The sequence below is a fragment of the Myxine glutinosa genome, chromosome 1, assembly GCF_964187855.1.
Source record: "Myxine glutinosa chromosome 1, kmMyxGlut1.1, whole genome shotgun sequence".
Taxonomy (NCBI): Eukaryota; Metazoa; Chordata; class Myxini; order Myxiniformes; family Myxinidae; genus Myxine; species Myxine glutinosa.
Window position 1 is genome coordinate 32,161,850 of NC_136261.1, and position 19,075 is coordinate 32,180,924.

The following is a 19,075-nucleotide window of genomic DNA, read 5'->3' on the forward strand; positions in this document are numbered from 1 at the left end:
AAGGCTGCAACATAACAAAATGTGAAAAAAGTGAAAGGGTCTGAATACTTTCTGAATGCACGGTATATGTATTTTATATATATATATATTTTTTTTTTTTTTTTTTTTTTTAAAGTTATATATTTTTTCTATCTGTACATCAATAAAATCTGCCCCACCAGTAGTAACCCCATCATATTGCAAACCGTTGTAATCCTCTTGTCAAATGGAGATACAAGAAAACATTTTCAAACCTACAGGATAGTGTTTTCAGGGTGGAGAGAAGACCCCAATTATCTCTACGTAAATGTGTATTGTATAACATTATATAGAAGAACAACAACTTTATATGTATAGAACATTGTATATATTGTTTTAATCGTTATATTATTATTACCTCCACCACTGAATGTGGGCGGAGGTTATGTTTTTACCTCTGTCTATTTATTACACCTCTGTGGGTCCTCTGTCTGCGAAAATTGAAGATTTTTCAAGTATATTGGTTGATCTTGTGCGTTATTCTGTCTGTTTGTTTGTATGTTTGTCAATCGCCGACGGGTCACAATTTTACACCGATCTTCACAAAACTTCACCAGGTGGTGGAGATGGTCATGAAGAAAACGCCTGTTGATTTTGAGGTTAATAGGTTAAAAGGTCAACATAGGTCAAAGGTCAACAACTTTGTCAAATTACTAAAATCCTCGATATTCATCCAATTGACTTGAAATTTGAAGAGGATTTGCATATCACCTCACTGAATTCAACCACCAATAATGTTTGAGGTCAACATCGGCCAAAAGGTGACCAACCTCGGGTGGAATTTCTAAAATCCTCAATTTTCATCTGATTGATTTGAAATTTGAAGAGGATTTGTGACCTACAGGTCACAATTTTAAATTGATCTTCACGAAACTTCACTAGATGGTAGACTTGGTCATAAGGAAGAAGCCTATCGATTTTGAGGTCAAAGGTCATCTTCAGGTCAAATTTCTAAAATTGCCATTTTTCATCCGAATGACTTGAAAATTGAATAGCATTTGCAAATTGTCACTAAATTTGGAAACTAACTATTTTCGATGTCAAAAGGTCAAAGGTCAATAAAGTCAAACCTCTAAAATCTTCAATTTTCATCTGATTGACTTGGAAATTAAACAGCAATTACCTAGTGCATCACAGAATTGGCAAAGCACCTTCTTTGAGGTCGAAAGGACAACGGTCAACTCAAGGTCAAACTTCCAATATCAAATTTCATCGGAAAAATCATCAATTTCAATCCGATTGACCCGAGCTTTGATTAAGACCTTCAATTACAATCTTAATGAAATGGCCAATTTGATTTATGCATGGCAACGTTTTATTTTGGGGAAGGGTGGAATTTGCAAGTACTGTCCTGGTCAAAATATTGGCACCCTTGCACTTTTTTCAAATAAGGCACCATTTCTTCCAGAGAATTGTTGAAATTAAAAAAATCTTTTGGTATCCACATGTGTATTTATTTGGTTTGCAGTAGAACAAAACAAAAAAAGCTGAAAAAAATTACTAAAGCTTAGTTTATTCCACACAGAAATCCGAAAATGGCCCGGACAATATTATTGGCACCTTTTAGAAGTTGTTCGACATAATTAGATTTCAAGCAGGTAATTCTCCTTTACTTTGGAATTGAACTCACCCTTGGGGAGTTGCAGGTGCCTGCAATATAAAAATCACTCATTCAACCAGTTTGAATTGAGAAAATGAGTCATTCTGCTGTTTTGTGTCACTGTGTGTACCGCAATGAGCATGGAGGAAAAGAAAGAGAACCAGAGAATTGTCTGAGGAGGTCAGACACAAGATTGTAGCCAAGCATGGACAATCTCAAGGCTGCAAGTCCATCTCCAGAGATATTGATGTTCCTGTGTCCACCGTACACAATGTTATCAGGAAGTTTAAGGCCCATGGCATTGCAGCCATCCACCGTGGGCGTAGCCGCAAGAGAAAACTTGATTGAAGATTGCATCGAAGGAGATTGCAAGGATTGTTTGAATGGTGGAGAAAGCACCTCAATCAACTGCCAACAGATTCAAGCTGACCTTCAGATACAAGGTACGACAGTTTCAACTCGCACCATCCGTCGCCAACTCAATGAAAGGGGTTTCTATGGTAGGAGACCCAGGAGGACCCCACTGCTGAGAGAGACATAAGAAAGCCCGACTGGAGTTTGCCAAAACACTCTGAACAAGCCAAAATCCTTCTGGGAGAATGTCCTGTGGACAGATGAGACCAAATTAGAGCTTTTTGGTAAAGCACATCATCTCTATGTTTACAGAAATCAAAATGAAGCCTTCAAAGAAAAGAACACCTTCCCGACACTGCCCTACTTTGACAAAAGGAAGCAACTGCCTGAAAGGAGTTTTCTTGTAAATGAGGAAAATGTGTTTTTATTTCTGCTCTCTTTGACAGAGTTTCTTACTTCCTGGGTATAAAGTTTTTCAAACTGTACTCAAAGAAGACTTTTTAGGCAACCATGGTTGGAGATATGAATTCATATTTTTGTGTGAATTATGTCACTTGCTTCCTTTTGTCAAAGTATTATGGTAATAGTTCCAGGCCTAATACTTTGACAAAAGGAAGCAACTTTTCAAATTTTCTGATCACTCTGGTATGAAACTGTGCTGGATATATATTTATTGGTTTTGTGTGTATTTATTAATAATCCAAATTTGTTTACACATCAAGGAGTGACAGGGCAGGAAGGGTATGTGCAGGCACATGTACGTAATCAACGTCCCGTCCCCCCTATAAAAAGGCAGAATACTTTCAATGCACAATACTATCCTAAAGCAGACCATTTGTTATTATTTTGTTTTGGTTTGTTTTGGGCTTGTTTTTTTGTTTGTTTTTTTTTGTTTAAATACTCACTCAAACACTTCTGCTACAGAAGAACGTGTATCACAACTGGAAAAAGAATAGACAACCAGATATGTGGAGAAATGTAATTTCTTTCGTCATGCATTCAGTTAATTTTTAGTGGAAGATGACAAGGAAAAACAAATTAAGTGTTAAATCATGACAGAGTACAAACATGTGTATGTAATAATAATAATAATAATTCATTTATTTTGTATAGCGCTTTTCATGAAGCCCAAAGGCGCTTTGACAGAGTGCAAAACACAATGCATAACAAAACATGAAAACAACATTTGCAAAAAGACAAGAATCAATAGGGAAATATTTAAAGCAAAAGGAGGGAGAAGGAGAAGTGATAGTCAGGGGTTAAATGCTGTGGGTTGAATGTTGAATGCAGTGCTGAACAGGTGGGTCTTGAGTGATGTTTTGAATGTGGTGAGTGAGGAGGAGTCTCTGATGGTGTGAGGTAGTGAGTTCCAGAGGGTGGGAGCAGCGATGGAGAAGGCCCTGTCCCCCCAGGATCTGAATTTGGTCCGGATGGGGGGGGGGGGGGGTCAGGAGGTTGGTACCAGCAGAGCGGAGGTTGCAGGTGGGAGTGTGTCTGGAGAGGAGGTCAGCCAGGTAGGATGGGGCCAGGTTATGGAGGGCTTTGTAGGTCAAGAGGTCGAACGGAGGTCGAACAAGAGGTCGAATGTACATTACGGAAAGGTCGAACAAATTACATGTAATACAAACGTGTTACCAGGTACATGGAATTAACATGCTACTGTACATATACATGTATTGCATTAAACATGAAACCGCAAAATACGTGTAATAAGAACGTTACTTTACAGGCAATATTTAATTTAAAAAGCTGAAAAAGATTTAAAAAACAAACAAACAAAAAAACACCTTTAGAGGCCATTTTTCCCCGCAAGCAGGGGTTGGCCTTTTTCGGGGACCGTGGTTGTTGTTGTTTTTCGGTCCCCTTTTTGAAGCAATGTTTTACGGCCGGATGCCCTTCCTGCCGCCAACCCTTTTTGTCGCCTTTTACGACAAGCAGGGAATTACCAGTGAACTGGTACTCAATTAGCCGACCTCGGAAGGATGACAGGCTGAGTCAACCCCCCTGGCGTTAATTCAGCGATCGACCGGGATTCGAACCCAGGATCCTAGGATCCTAAGCTGGCACCCTAGCCGCTAGCCCAACACCAGGGATTTGGTGTTGCTGAAAAAGCTGAAAAAGATAAAATGATATTAAATCAAATGCTACATAAAAATGTACATCACAAAAACCTGATATTTACATGGTCACACATATCTTGTCCTCATTTTGTTTCACTCATTGTCAATGAGATCTTGAGATGCTTGGTTTTCGGCAATGTCTCTCCAGAACTGACATCTGTTTGGAGGCATGAGGGGGCACAGTTTCTTCAGGATGTCATCCTTGTTGCTTGGGATTCCCCGTGCACTATTCCTGGAGGGAAAACTAACCTAATTAGGATGTAGACTAGCCATGGATGTAGTAACCCATGGATGTAGACTAGCCTAATTTTTTACACCGGCGATCATCAAGTTTTAATCAAAACTGCCTCCAAATGATAATGCAATCATACAACTACAAGCACTGAAGGGGGAAATAACTTTAACTCTACATTTCGTCATTGCTTTCAAAAACTTGCTTCAAGACTCTAACTCTAAACATTAGATACGTGTACTGCATTCTGTACACTGTACACAACAATGTGTATATGGGACTACACAGAAACTGCGCACAAACAAGACAGGATATAAACGTCTAGTAAATAGACAATAAACACTAGTTAACGTGAGTTTCACTCAAAAGTCTAAAAATTGAATGCCTAATAGCATATTGAACAGTCAGGTACTTACATATCTCTCAAATGGGCGAAAACATCAGAGAATTTCAGCATTTTCGGGCGGTTTCACAACCAGTTGCACAAGCACAACACAGAGCAAAAACCATGAGAAAGCCAAGCTGGATAATAGGAGCTCTCTGATTGGTTAACTCCCTCAATCTGCCACTTCTATGCTGATATATGATTGGCTAACTAAGACCTGCTCAGTTGCTTCCTTTTGTCAAAGTTTTATGACAATATTTCTGTACTTGCTTCCTTTTGACATGTTAATATCTCAGAAATGGAGGGTCGTGTTACTTTATTTTGTGTACGAACGTGTAGAGCATACCTCCAATACCCGAAAACAAGTGATACCTCAATTTCGACAAAAATGACAGTTGCTTCCTTGTGTCAAAGTAGGGCAGTACAGTCAAACATGGAGGAGGTTCAGTGATGTTTTGGGGTTGATGTGCTGCCTTTGGCACTTGGTGCCTTGAATGTGTGCATGGCATCATGAAATCAGTAGATTACCAAGGCATTTTGGAGCACAATGTTCAACCAGTGTCAGAAAGCTGGGTCTGCATCGAAGGTCATGGGTCTTGCAGCAGGACAATGACCCCAAACACTTCAAAAACCACCCAGGAATTGTTCAAGACAAAACGCTGGACTGTTCTGAAGTGGCCAGCAATGAGTCCAGAACTAAATCCCATTGAACACCTGTTAGTCCGTGGGCTGAGTAGGGTTTACATGCACCCCCCCCCCCCCCCCCCACAACTTAACTTCCCGGGTATGTCCATGTACCCCCCACCCTAGGGGTTAGGAAAAACCATGTTAACAGAAAAAAACCCATTCCCTCATAGTTTGACCTCTGGTGACCTCATTAGTGACCTCATTTGCATATAACACATATCATTGTAAAGAGTGTCCCAGGACAAACATTTTGAGGGGTCATATGCAACCATAGGATGACTAGGTAAAAAGTTATGGCCATTTGAATTTCGCCTACCCCTAATTTTCGGAAATCACTGACACAGGGGGGGTAACATCAAAATATGCGTGGGAGGTACCTTGGGAATGAGTTTTTTTCTGTTAACATGGTTTTTCCTAACCCCTAGGGTGGGGGGTACATGGACATACCCGGGAAGTTAAGTTGTGGGGGGGGTGCATGTAAACCCTACTCAGCCCACGGACTATGTGGGGAGATCTGAAAAGAGCAGTTTGGAGAAGGCACCCTTCAAATCTGGGATAACTGGAGCAGTTTGTACAAGAAGAGTGGGCCAAACTGCCAGTAGAGAGGTGTAGGAAGCTCATTCATGGCTATAGGAAGCGCTTGACTGCAGTTATGTTGTCCAAAGATCGTGCAACCAAATATTAAGTCTAGAATGAATGATCGTTTTAAGGCCATTTTCCCCGCCAGAGCGGGCGTTAGCCTTGCGGGCCCCATGACAATCATGGTTCCCTGTTTGAGGCAATGTTTTTATGGCCTTCCTGACGCCAACCCTTAGTCACCTCTTACGATGCGCAGGGATACGGTGTACCTATTCTAATTCGGGTTACACACCGGGACCATTCATCCCAGCAAGCTGGTACTCAACTTGCTGACCTCGGAGGGATGACAGACTGAGTCAACCCCCTGGCATTAATTCAGTGATCGACCGGCATTCAAACTCAGGATCCTATGATCCCAAGCCAGCACCCTAACGGCTAAGCCAACACCAGGCTTCACCAAATCTTAAGCCTCGGGTGTCAATAATTTTGTCAAGGCCATTTCTTTTTATAACTTGCAAAATCGAAGATTTTTCAAGTATATTGGTCGGTTGCGTTTGTGGTTCTGTCTGTCTGTCTGTTTGTTTGTCACCGGCCTACAGGTCACAATTTTCAATCGATCTTCACGAAACTTCACCAAATGGTAGAGTTGATCAAAATCCCCCTGGCAGAGTTGGTCAAAGAGTTGGTCAAAGTTGGTCAAAATCAATTTTGACCAGAGTTGGTCAAAATCAAGAAGCCTATTGTTTTGGGGTCAAAAGGTCAACATAGGCCAAAGGTCACCAACTTTGCTAAATTTCTAAAATCCTCAATTTTCATCCGATTGACTTGAAATTTGAAGAGGACTTGCATATCTGGTCACTGAAATCAACCACCAAGCATATTTGAAGTCAACATAGGCCGAATTTCTAAAATCCTCAATTTTCATCCAATTGACTTGGAATTTGAAGAGGACTTGCATATCTGGTCACTGAATTCACCCACAAATTATATTTTAGGTCAACATAGGCCGAATTTCTAAAATCACCAATTTTCATTTGATTGACTTGAAATTCTAAGACGATTTACATATATGGTCACTGAATTCAACCACCAACTATTTTTGAGGTCAACATATGCCAAAAGGTCAACATTGGCCAAGTTTTAAAAATCCTCAATTTTCAACCGATTGACTTGACAATTGAACAGCATTTGCACATTGAGTCACTAAATAGGGAAACTAATTATTTTTGAGGTCACAAGGTCAAAGGTAAACTCAAGGTCAATCTTCCAAAATCATTTTTCATCTGAAAAATCATCACTTTCCTTCCTATTCACCCGAGCTTTGATTAAGATTGTCAATTTTAATCTTCATGAAATGGACAATTTGCTGTATCAATGGAATTTTTTTTCTTGGGGGTGGGGGGCGGATTTTGCAAGTATCGTGCTCCGCATGACGTCTTCTTGTTTTCTTATTTAAAAGGATATATAGAAGATTTGAATCAAAAACAAAGGTTCTGTAATATTAACAGTGAAATAAAGAATTGTGGAGACCAAATAATTTTGTCAATTTCAACTTATTTTTCGAGAAAATTGTGAGTTGTTTGAAAAAAGTGCAAGGGTGCAAATATGTTTGGCCACGACTCTATCATGCTCTGCGTGACGTCTTCTTGTTTATTAACTCAACTGGACGAGTTCATCACATACTGAACCCTCCGGCGTCCGTCGTCTGTCGTCGCCGTCGTCGGCTGTCGTCCGTTAACTTTTCGACGTTAACACTCCAGCGTCCACAAATATCAACCGATTCTGATCAAACATGACATGCAGCATCCTTACCCCAAGGACCAGGTTGGTATTACATTTCAGCCCGATCCGTTGAAAAATGGCGGACTTTGGCGACCATTTTGTTTTTGGTCATGAAAACGACGTTAACACTCTGGCGTCCACAAATATTAACAGATTTTGATCAGACTTAGAATGTTTAACCCTTACCACACAAGGTAGGTTGCTATTGCATTCCAACCCGATCCATCACAAAATGGCCGCCATAGGCCGCCATATTGTTTTCAGCTCCGAAACGACGTTAAGACCTTAACGTCCACAAATATTCATGGATTTTGATCAAACTTGGTGTGTGAGACTTACCACACAAGGTAGGTTGCTATCGCATGTCAACCCGATCTGTCACAAAATGGCTGCCTGCACAACTATATTTCTGCAACATTGTTGCAAAGTGTAACATTGTATCAATTGCAAAACAAGGACAAGTATAAGGACACAAGGACCATAAAATTATTACACAAGGTTGTTGGCTTTTCATTTAAGTCAAATCTAGTACAGACAACTGACCTACTTTAAAGTTGTCCAGTCAGTTCAGTTGAGTTCTGCTTCCCTGGAAGCTCTAGTTTAATATATTTTGATGAATCCTTATCTTTTTCTCACCTTCCCTTTGCCCCTTATACCTAGAATAGCTTTATGCCTTGTTTGGGGTGATTTCCATTAAAAAATAACCGATTGAAGACTGAAACGTGAAGGGGATAGTTATCAATAGCAAAGAGTGCATGAAGAATGGAGAACAATGGCCACTTCAAAAAAAAATTCAATCTCTTATAATTCTTCCTCATGACATGCTCAAAATTCACATTCATTCCACCCCTCTGTCGTTCTTAAACGGATCGCTAACTTGAAAATCACAACAAACCCAATTTGTTATAAATGTTCGTCTTTCATTAATCATCCACTTTCTAAACTCCCCCCTTGCCCCTCCCCTCCAAATCTCCCCCCTTGCCCCTCCCCTCCTAAACTCCCCCCTCACCCCTCCCCTTCAAAACTCCCCCCCAACCCCTCCCATTCAAATCTCCCCCCCCCTACCTTCCCTCTCCAATTCTCCCCCCTCCCTCCTCCTCCTCAAAGCTGCCTCCTCCGCACTTCATCTCCCTTCTATCTCATACCTCCACCTTCCCCAACCTTTTACTTTCCTCTGCCCCCCCTCAAACAACCCCTCACTGTGCCTCATCCCATCACCATCAAACCTTTCTTCCTCCTGATCCTTCCCTTTCTTGTAACTCTTCTGTAATCTCTGACACACAATCAACTGCTCTCCCGCCCTCCTCCTCTCATCCTTCATCTGACCCAACCCCTCCCCTCCCCTCCCCTGTCCTGCACCCGATGCTCCCCCTCTCTCCTCATTAACGGCATGGACCTCAAACATCCGGGGCCTTCACTCAAACCTGATTGATCTCTCCATTCAGGTTGCTTCTGACAATCCAGACTTGATCTGCTTAACAGAAACTTTCCTCCTTCAAGATGTCTCTGATTCCTTAATATCTCTTCCTAGTTACTCCCTCCTCCCGTATGATAGACGTGAGCCTCGTACTGGTGGTGGGGTTGCTATCTTTATCAAAAACTCTCTTCCTCACTCTCCTTGCACTGCCCTCTCTCCACCCCACCCCCAGGAGTACCTCTGGCTACGGCTTCCTCTCTGCTCCCACCTTTTGTTCATATGTGTTTTGTACCGTCCTCCAAACAGTGATGACTCCATTTACATTTCGCTGTCTGACAACATGGACCAACTTCTATCAACTCATCCAAACCCTCTCTTCCTCATATGTGGCGACTTCAACTGTCATCATGCCAGCTGGCTCGGTGTGGGTTCCTCTCTCACCAGACATGGCACCTCAGCAAAGGACTTCTGTGACTCATTGGGACTGACACAATCTGTCAATTTCCCGACCCGGATCTCAGTCAATGGAGTATGTTCTCTTCTAGACTTGGTCATGACAAACTTCCCTGCAAATGTCTGCTGCTCTTCTTCTGCTCCAATCGGTTCTTCTGATCATGTGCTTGTTAAAGTAGACATCTCTCCAGGCATTCTCAGAGAGACTCCTCAGCAACGAAGAGTCTGGCATTTCACTCAGGCTGACTGGCACGGTCTGCAAGCAGCCATCAATCATCTGGACTGGTCTCCCATCTCTACTGCCTCTGACATCAATTCTTCCTGGGAATTCTTCCAAAGCAAACTGATCTCTCTCATGCACAGATTTATCCCATCTTGTCTTCAGTTGTCTTACCCCTCCTCCCGTCCATGGTTCACTGAATCTTGTGGTGAGGCAGTTGCCCTGAAACAACTTGCCTTTGCCACTTGGAAGGCAAATCCAACTGGAGGCATTCTCAGTTCCTTTCCTCCAAGCTTGGAACAAGTGTGTGTCTACCCTCAGGAGTGCCAGGAAGCACTATCTCTCCACACTCAAGAATGAACTCTCAAACCTGTCTCCTTCCTCCAAATCCTGGTGGCGTCTGGTCAAATCCGTTTCTGGTATTTGTTCCCCCTCCATCCCCTCCATTACCTCAAATGGCGACACAGTTGACACCGCACGTGACAAAGCCGAATGCCTCAACATTGTGTTTGCCTCAAAATATTGTGTCCCATACCCATCTCTCTCTGTTACCACCTTACCCAGTCGAACCCAACTGCTCCTGGACTCTGTGTCCTTCTCTCCTGACAAGGTGGAGAAGTTTTTGTCAAACGTCAACTCTGATTCTGCAACTGGACCAGACGGCATCAGCCCACGGGTCCTAAAATCCTGCTCTGCCGCTCGATCTCACCCTCTCTCTGTTCTTTCCACCCTCTCTTTTGCTCAAGGTCATCTGCCAGCATCTTGGAAATCAGCAAGCATTACCGCTTTACACAAAAAGGTGCTAAAACAGATCCTTGCAACTACAGACCAATCAGCCGGCTCCCAATTATCAGCAAAGTCATGGAATCCATCATTGCTTCGGATATCAAATCCTTCCTCCTCTCCAATGCCTTGATCTCGGATCATCAATTTGGATGCAGACCAGGTCATTCTACTCTGGACATGTTGCTTCTGCTGTCTCAACAATGGATGGAGGTCCTCAATGCCAAACAGGAAATCAGAGCTGTCTCCATTGACATATCACGTGCCTTCGATACAGTCTGGCACACAGCTCTGCTCACCAAACTCTCCTCCTATGGTATCCTGGAAATCTCCACGCATGGCTTGCGGACTTCCTCTCTGGTCATAGTCAACGTGTGGCCCTGAATGGATTTCTCTCATCTCCCCTGCCTGTTCTGGCTGGAGTTCCCCAAGGTAGTGTTCTGGGCCCCATGCTATTTCTGGTCTTCATCAATGATCTCTCCGACTCTCTGGAAAATCCTATCTATCTCTTTGCTGATGACTCCACTCTCTGCCACTCCATTCCTAATCCCTCAGATCGGCAGTCTGCAGCCTCCTCACTCTCTGCAGACCTGGACAAAATTACAGACTGGTCAAACAAGTGGAACATGTCTTTCAATCCTGACAAATCTCACACTCTTACTATGTCTCTCCGAAAAGACCGACTGGAAAACCCTCCCATCTACTTTCTCAACAATCCTCTCCAAGAAGTACTGTCGCTCAAGCTTTTGGGTCTCACTATCTGCCATGAGCTTTCTTGGGAAAACCACATTTCCAAGCTGGCCTTCAAAGCCAATCGCCGACTGGGCATCCTCCGTCGTGCGAAATCCTTCCTTGTGTTACGTGCCCCTCCCAGACCCCCTGGTCACGGTGCACCTCCGAGCCCCGAGAGGAGTCACGGCAGAAAAATGTGTTATTCTGTCTGTCAAAGATCAATGGAGAAGCCATCCCAATTGTTACTCACAAACAAATATTGTATTAAGATCACACAAGAATAACAGTACAACAATAATAGTAATCAAAAGTACAATCAATATGTCCTATGATGGTACCATCAGTTTTGTAATATATAACTCACTGTGCTCCAAGTGAGTGAAACAAGAACATCCCGAATGTCTCTTATTCCCGGCTTCAAGCCAACGTTGATTCGCTCCAGCGATCGCCAGAACGATGTCCAATCGAGACCAGAATCCCGTGCGGATGGCAAGTACAGTCACACAGCCCAAAGCTGCACAAAGTCGCCCTGAAGGCGACTGGGAAATCACACCCTCGGGTATGGACTTTCACAGCTCACAGTCGGCGAACCGCAAATTAATCTTCAAAAGCCGCGGTGCACACACACACACCAGATACGTCTGAAAGCGGTGAAAACGGCTGACAAAGCAAAGAAACCTTGCTCGACGCACGAAGCGCGCGAGTCAAAATGGCTGACGACCCGTTCTTGAGACGTAACGGCCCGGCGATAATTCTCCTCAGAATCCCTCTGAGGTCAAACAGAGGTTAATCCGTGATAATTCTCCTCAGAATCCACCGCCAAAAACCTGACACGCAGGTTGATCGGTTACAGCGATGACAACTCTGTCGCAGGAATCCCTTTCCCGGAAACCCGAAAGTTCGCTAGTGACTCTTGCTCGCCAATGTTCGCTCCAGACCGCAAGTAGCTCGGCTCCTTCTTGTCCGACTCACTCGCTCCGCCCTCTTTTTCCCTCTTCTTCCTCTTCGTCGTCCGGTTCCCGATCCGGGTTCCTGTTTCTTTTAACATTAACGTTTTACCTTTTGAAAACAGTTAATGGACAATAAACCTTTTGAAAACAATAATATTACATGGATTCAGAAATATTTGCAGTTGATGCAAACCACCACAATGGAAGTGACGAATCCATAACACTTCCCCCCCTCAAGAAAGAAAGTTTGAACATAGTGAAAACTTTCTTTGCAGGCAAAAACATTTTTTGAACGAAGGTTAAGGGGTTGCGATCAAAAATCCAAAACAAAGCAAATCTATAGCACTTTTTGAAGGAGGCCGAGCTGAGAGCCAGGTTTCATGGTGGTTGGGTGGTGAGGCCTGGAAGTATTCACCACATGGACGCCTTTAGGAACGTGGAGTTCACAGTTAATCCGTGTAGGAATTTTGGCTCGGCTGCTCCGCAGCATTCAGTGCTTCAAACTCTTCCTAACTTTCATAATAATCACGGTTGGAGCGCTTGTCGCTGTAGTCACGTGAATAGCGGTCTCCTTCTCGGCCACCACCAAAACTACTACTCCCACCCCGGGAGCCATAGCCACCCCTAAAACTACCTCCACGTTTTCCTCCTCTGTAGCCCCTACGACGCCCATGGCCTGCCTTCTCTACTGTTATGGTCCGACCATCCAAATCCTTGCCCTTCAAATCCTTTTCTGCATCTTTGGCATCCTTTGTGTTTTCAAACGTGACAAAGCCAAACCCTCTTGACTTTTGCGTCTCCCTGTCCCTTATCAGCCGCACTTCCAAGAGCGGTCCATATTTGCCAAAGACAGAGTCCAGAACATCTTCCCTTGTTTTGAAGTTCATTCCACCTAGAAAGAGCTTGCCAACATTGCCTCCATTCATGACTCGTGTGTGCTGACACTTAGTTTCAGGGTACTTGACAAGACGTGTCTGTGCAAAGTGTGATGTCAGTACCTTCTCCTTCTCTTCAGAGCGCTTCCTACCCATAGCACGAGTCGCGGTACAGGATGGAAACATACCCGGAATCTCCTGCTCTAACTGTGCAGTGTTATTTTCCCTACTAGGCTTTTTTCAACAAACATCGGGTTACCAGAAACTTGACCACCGGCCAAATCATTTCCGATAACAAAAGATATTCCCTCTACAGGTAGAGTGGTTTGTAACCCTATGATGACCGGTCCTGACACCAAATCAGACTTCAAATGGATGACATGAAGTGGGGCTTTAACACAGCCACCAACCCCCTGTAAAAGAACACTAACACCAGTTGCCGTCTTCTCTGACAATGGCAAAATGCCCTCAAGCATCAAAGATTGATGTGCTCCTGTGTCCCTCAATACCCTAACAGGTCTCTGGTTAGTGAAGTCTCCATCCAGTGACACAAGCCCCTCTGAAATAAAAGGTTTGTAACCCTCTTGCACAAGGTCGTTCTGTGATGCCGTAACTTTGGCATGGGAACCTTCACAAGGCACTGTCCTCCAAGGACGATTTCTCACATTTGCCAATGCATTCGGAGTTATACTAGTCTGACTCCGCTCCTGATTTTTCCTTTCCAGGGCATAACATTGGGACATCAAATGTCCAGGTTTCTTGCAAAAAGCGCAAGTAGGCCCGGAGGAAAAACTCGTGGTCTGCCTCGAGCCCCCGGCAGATAAGTCTGTCTTGGAACTGTAGTCTTCTGATCCCTAAAAGTCACGGTATCAGATTTGTCCTCGTAGTCATCTCTAGGCCGCCCCCATGAATATTCGTTCTCTGCACCGGATGTACCATAACTCCCCTGGCGAACTCTAGGCGGGAAGTTAGGTGTGTAGAACCCAATCCTGTATGTCAAGGCATAGTCATCTGCCACGGTTGCTGCCTCATACAACTCTGGTACCTTCTTTTCCTCCAGATGTACTTTAATGTCCTCGTGGACACACTGTTTGAATTCCTCCACCAAGATCAATTGTCGCAACAGGTTGAAGTCTTTCCCAATCCCCTTCGAATCACACCACCGATCAAACATGGTTTCCTTCATTCTGGCAAACTCCACATGGGTCTCACTCTCCCTCTTCCTGGCATTCCGGAATTTTTGCCGGTAAGCTTCAGGGACCAATTCATAGGCTTTGAGAATGGCTTTCTTCACTTCCTCATAATCTGTACATTTGTCAATCGGTAAAGCCGAAAATATATCTTGAGCTTTACCCACCAGAACACTTTGCACTAACATAGTCCAGGACCCCACAGGCCATTTTAGCATTTGAGCCACTTTCTCAAAGTGTAAAAAAAACTTGGCTACCTCCTTTTCATTGAAGGGTGGAACCAGCCTCACATGTCTACCAACATCCCAGGTGTTCTGACTAGTTGTCGAACCAGCTGGCATGGATGCTACCTCTCCCCGTTCTCCCATTAATTCCAACTCCTTGAGTTTAACTTCCTTCTGATACTCCATGTCACGTTCCTTTAACTCCCTTTCGGCTCTCCTCTCCTCTGCTCTTTCCTTTTCTCCTCTTTCTTCGAGTTCCCTTTCAGTTCTCCTTTCCTCTGCTCTTTCCCCTGCTCTTCTTTCTTCTTCAGCTCTCCTTTCCTCTGCTCTTCTCTCTTCTGCTTTCCTTTCCTCTGCTTTTAACCTTTCCTGGCTCTGCAGTTGCATCTCCATTTTCCGGAGCTCCCCATTTTCTTTTTCCTCGGGTAATCAATCCAAGGCTACCTCTGTCCATGTTCCTTGTCCCACCAGAGATTCTACCACCAATGTCTGCATCGCTGCTTTCTTCATATTAACTCGGACCTCCAAGTTAAAATGTCTGGCCAATATCAGGAGTTCCTATTTTTTTAACGCTTGGAACTGTGCCTCATTAGGGGACGCCGCAAACTGTTCTATGTCAAACACCATGGTGACTATCAGTTAACACCTGTTAACCTTCATACAAAAATTTTCCAATTTTTTTGAAAAATTTGGGAATGTTAGAAAAAAATTCCAAATTTGGGAATTTTGGGAATGTTAGGGAATTCTATCCCGGACGAATTATCAGGGAATTTTATCCCGGACGAGCCCCCAATTTTTGTTACGTGCCCCTCCCCGACCCCCTGGTCACGGTGCATCTCCGAGCCCCGAGAGGAGTCACGGCAGAAAAATGTGTTATTCTGTATGTCAAAGATGAATGGAGAAGCCACCCCAATTGTTACTCACAAACAAATATTGTATTAAGATCACACAAGAATAACAGTACAACAATAATAGTAATCAAAAGTACAATCAATATGTCCTATGATGGTACCATCAGTTTTGTAATATATAACTCACTGTGCTCCAAGTGAGTGAAACAAGGACATCCCCAATGTCTCTTATTCCCGGCTTCAAGCCAACGTTGATTCGCTCCAGCGATCGACAGAGTGATGTCCAATCGAGATCAGAATCCCATGCGGATGGCAAGTACAGTCACAGCCCAAAGCTGCACAAAGTCGCCCTCAAGGCGACTGGGAAATCACACCCTCGGGTATGGACTTCACAGCTCACAGTCGGCGAACCGCAAATTAATCTCAAAAGCCACGGTGCACACACACACACCAGATACGTCTGAAAGCGGTGAAAATGGCTGACGAAGCAAAGAAACCTTGCTCGACGCACGAGGCGCGTGAGTCAAAATGGCCGACGACCCGTTCTTGAGACGTAACGGCCCGGGCGATAATTCTCCTCGGAATCCACCGCCAAAAACCTGACACGCAGGTTGATTGGTCACAGCGATGACAACTCTGTCGCAGGAATCCCTTTCCCAGAAACCCGAAAGTTCACTCGTGACTCTTGCTCGCCAACGTTCGCTCCAGACCGCAAGTAGCTCGGCTCCTTGTCCGACTCACTCGCTCCGCCCTCTTTTTCCCTCCTCTTCCTCTTCATCGTCAGGTTCCCGATCCGGGTTCCTGTTTCTTTTAACATTAACGTTTTACCTTTTGAAAACAGTTCATGGACAATAAACCTTTTGAAAACAATAATAGTACATGGAATCAGAAATATTTACAGTGGATGCAATCCACCACAACGGAAGTGACGAATCCGTAACACTTGGCACACCTGAGCTCCTCACCACATACAAGGTTTTCATCCGCAGTTCAATGGAATACTGTTCCCCCCTCTGGGCCGGTGCTCCTGCCTCACACCTAGCTCAGCTTCACGCTGTTGAAACCGAAGCTTTCAGAATCATTGGAATCTCCTGCGATGAAGCTAACTCCGAGGGCCTTTCACTCACTCACCACAGGCAGGTTGGTGGTCTTTCTGTCTTCTACCGACTCCTCTTCGGCCTTTCTCCCCCAGCTCTCTCTGTGCTCTGTCCCCCTAATATTCGTGCAGGTCGCACAAGATCTGCCAGCAACCCTCTTATGGTTAAACTGCTAAAATCTAGGCTCTCTGCTCACCTTCACTCTTTCATTCCCCTTTTCTCCTGCCTCTGGAACAAACTCCCCCACGCCTTTCAATCCCACTCCTCCCTCCAGGTCTTTAAAACAGCTGTTCACCACCATCTCTTATCTTGCCCCATCCAAAACCTTGATCTTTTCTACCCCCGCTAATTCACCCCAGATATACTTTTTTGAAATTCCAACTTCTTTCCTGGAAGTCCTTGCAGTGTCCATATGTTTTATACCTCTCCCATCTCCCCCAAGCCCTCTCCCTCCCACAGTTCTCTCGATGTCCCTGCTCTCAAATGTTGTGTTTGCGTCCTTCCCCCTCTCTCCCCATCTTGTCTTCCGCTCCCCTTATTTTCTGTTTTATGTGTCGGTTTGTGTCGGTTTGACTTTTTGTGTGATTAATATTAGCTCTTTCACGAGCCTCGATCTTGTATACAAAAAATAAGTTTTAAAAAGTTGTGCATAATGGTCTGGAAAGAAGGATTGATTGCTGAAGATTAAGAAAATAGCATGAATGTGCCTTCTTGGTCAGGATGAAGGGACACCCTTTATTATGTTGTTCTTCCAGGAGAGTTAAACTAATTGGGCAGGCATTGACAGTTTTTGAAAAGGTGCTTGAAATTAGAACAAAGAAAAGTGGTAAATATAGACCACAACCAGTTTGATTGTATGCCAGGAAAATCAACAACAGAGGTGATTTTTATTTTGAGGCAATGCCAAGAGAATTTTTTTTTATGTATAGAAGATCGAGGCTCATGTAAGAGCTAACATTAATCACACAAAAAAAATCAAACAGACACATAAAACATATAATAAGGGTATCGGTAGAAAGATGGGGAGAGAAGGGGAAGCATACAAACACAACATTTGAGAGCAGGGACATCTGGAGATCTGTGGGAGGGAGAGGGCTTGGGGGGAGGAGGCACGGGAAGGGGGGCGGGGGGGTGGGAGTGGTATAAAACACATGGACACTACTAGGACTTCCAGAAAAGAAGTTGGAATTTCAAAAAAGCGAATTTTCTTCCTTTTTTTTTTTTTTTTTTTTTGTTAACAAAAATATATATTTGGCAAAAAAAAGGAAACTCGTGCTTTTATTGACCATGACCACTTGTACCTGAAGAAATGATCAGAGTAGTCATGGTTATGCTTTCAAAAACTCGAACGGCACTCGGTAGAGCGCATACCTCCGCCAGGTTGAACAGTTTATGTCCTGGATCCAGATCCGGCCGAAACCAAAATCTAATCTCCTTGTTCTTATCACCAAACCAACTCGTCCACAAATTTTTGAAATATCATGCTATACCTGCATGTCGATTTTGGCATCATCTCTCAATGGTGAAGAATCATATTAAAAATTAAAGCGATTCTGGTTTCCGGATTCAGATCTTCACCAAAATTGAATCAATTCTTCCTTGCCACACACCCAACCTGTCCACCAAGTTTCATCCAAATCCGTCTCCAACTTTTTTGAAATATTGAACAATATATAGTTTTTGGTGTCATCTCTCAATGGTGAAGAATCACTCAAAAAATTATAGGATCCGGATTTTCATCAAAATCTAATCAATTCTTCCTTGCCACACACCCAACCTGTGCATCAAATTTCATCCAAATCCGTCCATAACTTTTAGAAATATCGTGCTATACTGTATATCGTTTTTAGCGTTATCTCTCAATGGTGAAGAATCACTCAAAAAATTATAGGATCCGGATTTTCATCAAAATCTAATCAATTCTTCCTTGCCACACACCCAACCTGTGCATCAAATTTCATCCAAATCCGTCCATAACTTTTAGAAATATCGTGCTATACTGTATATCGTTTTTAGCGTTATCTCTCAATGGTGAAGAATCACTCAAAAAATTATAGCATCCGGATTTTCATCAAAATCTAATCAATTCTTCCTTGCCACACACCCAACCTGTGCATCAAATTTCATCCAAATCCGTCCATAACTTTTAGAAATATCGTGCTATACTGTATATCGTTTTTAGCGTTATCTGTCAATGGTGAAGAATCACTCAAAAAATTATAGGATCCGGATTTTCATCAAAATCTAATCAATTCTTCCTTGCCACACACCCAACCTGTGCATCAAATTTCATCCAAATCCGTCCATAACTTTTAGAAATATCGTGCTATACTGTATATCGTTTTTAGCGTTATCTCTCAATGGTGAAGAATCACTCAAAAAATTATAGGATCCGGATTTTCATCAAAATCTAATCAATTCTTCCTTGCCACACACCCAACCTGTGCATCAAATTTCATCCAAATCCGTCCATAACTTTTAGAAATATCGTGCTATACTGTATATCGTTTTTAGCGTTATCTCTCA